This window comes from Schistocerca serialis, chromosome 7 (assembly GCF_023864345.2).
Source record: "Schistocerca serialis cubense isolate TAMUIC-IGC-003099 chromosome 7, iqSchSeri2.2, whole genome shotgun sequence".
NCBI lineage: Eukaryota > Metazoa > Arthropoda > Insecta > Orthoptera > Acrididae > Schistocerca > Schistocerca serialis.
The window spans coordinates 417908043-417910368 of record NC_064644.1 but is presented as its reverse complement, the minus strand read 5'-3'; the positions used below and the strand labels follow the sequence as shown (position 1 = coordinate 417910368).

The 2326-nt window shown below is 45.1% G+C and overlaps 1 non-coding gene across 1 annotated transcript; it reads right to left on the bottom strand.

Moving 5' to 3' along the window:
• Positions 1–1212: 1212 nt before the first annotated feature.
• Trnat-ugu (transfer RNA threonine (anticodon UGU)) lies at positions 1213–1287 on the bottom strand. Its single transcript has one exon. It is a non-coding gene; the product is annotated as a tRNA-Thr (tRNA).
• Positions 1288–2326: the final 1039 nt, after the last annotated feature.

Below are 2326 nucleotides of genomic sequence, written 5' to 3'. Positions count from 1 at the left end.
ATTGTCTCCAGACACACAGTCTACGGATGACTGAACAGACATGGTTTATTCACCCAGAGACCTGCAAGGTGCATTCCACTGATCCCTGGTCACAGGAGAGCCCATAAAGCCTGGTGCCGAGAACACAGTACATGGTCAATGGAACAGTGGTCCCAGGTTATGTTCATGGACGAGTCCAGGTATAGGTATAGTCTGAACAGTGATTCTTGCTGGGTTTTCATCTGGCATGAACCAGGAACCAGATACCAATCCCTTAATGTCCTTGAAAGGGACCTGTATGGAGGTCGTGGTCTGATGGTGTGTGGAGGGATTATGATTGGTGCACATACACCTCTGCATGTCTTTGACAGAGGAACTGTAACAGGTCAGGTGTATCGGGACGTCATTTTGCACCAGTATGTCCAACTTTTCAAGGGTGCAGTGGGTCCCGCATTCCTCCTGGTGGATGATAACTCACAGCCCCACCGAGCTGCCATCGTGGAGGAGTACCTTGAAACAGAAGATATCAGGCAAATGGAGTGGCCTGCCTGTTCTCCAGACTTAAACCCCATCGAGCACGTCTGGGATGCTCTCGGTCAACATACTGCTGCACGTCTTCAAACCCCTATACCCCAGCAGCTGCTTGACCACCTGATCTAGAGTATGCCAACCCCATGAGTGGCCTGTGTACATGTGCATGGTGATCATATCCCATATTGAAATGATAATTAAATGGACACCCTAGCTGCAAACAGGTGTTGATGTACTACATTGGGGACATGTTGAAAATGTGTGCCCCGACCGGGATTCGAACCCGGGATCTCCTGCTTACATGGCAGACGCTCTATCCATCTGAGCCACTGCGGGCACAGAGGATAGTGCGTCTGCAGGGACTTATCCCTTGCACGCTCCCCGTGAGATCCACATTCCCAACATGTCCACACCACTACATTCGTAGTGCGCCTAATAGATGTTTGCCCATCATACTCATTACTCGTGGCAGATTAATCTACCAAGTCCCGTACGAGTTCGGGCATAGCGTGTGCGTTCGCACAAGAAGGTCAATGGCCGGGAAGCCATATTTTAACTATATATGACGGTAGTATCTGTTCCCGAAAGAACAGTTACCATGAATGACCATGCTGCTTTGCTAGAAATGAAATGATAATTAAATGGACACCCTAGCTGCAAACAGGCGTTGATGTACTTCATTGGGGACATGTTGAAACTGAGTGCCCTGACCGGGATTCGAACCCGGGATCTCCTGCTTACATGGCAGACGCTCTATCCATCTGAGCCACCGCGGGCACAGAGGATAGTGCGTCTGCAGGGACTTATCCCTTGCACGCTCCCCGTGAGATCCACATTCCCAACATGTCCACACCACTACATTCGTAGTGCGCCTAATAGATGTTTGCCCATCATACTCATTACTCGTGGCAGATTAATCTACCAAGTCCCATACGAGTTCGGGCATAGCGTGTGCGTTCGCACAAGAAGGTCAATGGCCGGGAAGCCATATTTTAACTATATATGACGGTAGTATCTATTCCCGAAAGAACAGTTACCGTGGATGACCATGCAGCTTTGCTAGAAATGAAATGATAATTAGATGGACACCCTAGCTGCAAACAGGCGTTGATGTACTTCTTTGGGGACATGTTGAAAATATGTATTCTCCTTACATGTGCTATGTCTGATATTAAAAAGTACTGTTCCAGACTGTTTGCGTGCAACTTTGTTTCTGTGTATCTTTATTATGAGCTGTCACATTTGGCGTGTTTGCACTTACTACTTGATATGGCCCTTGCCATAATGAATCTAGCTTTCTAGATCTGCCACGTCTTACTGAATCATTAAAGAGCAATACTTTGTCACATACCTTAAACTATTTTGGGTCCTGTTTCTTATCGTATTTTTTCCTTACCAGTTTTCTTACTCTCTACCATCAGATCTCTCACTATTGTGGGTGCTTCATGGATTCTTGCTCTTAATGTAATTACATACAATCCATAGTCATAATTACATGTGTTCACTCTTTTTGCAGTATTTCTGGTGTGTTTGCTTTTTTTCCATACAGTTGTTCGAATTGTGCATACACTGTGCTACTGTGTAGTGTGGTATTAAACACATAAAATTACATATGGTACCCACTTGTCCCAATAACTTTCATTACCTGTTTCAAAAAGCCTTAAATATTCAGTCAATGTACGTTAACTTCTCTCCAGTGTACCATTAGATTCTGGATGGTAACCTGTAGTCTGTCTAATCTTAATCCATAGCAATTTACACACAGTTTTGGAAACATCACTCAAGAAATTTGAACCTTGGTTCATTAAGAGAATAG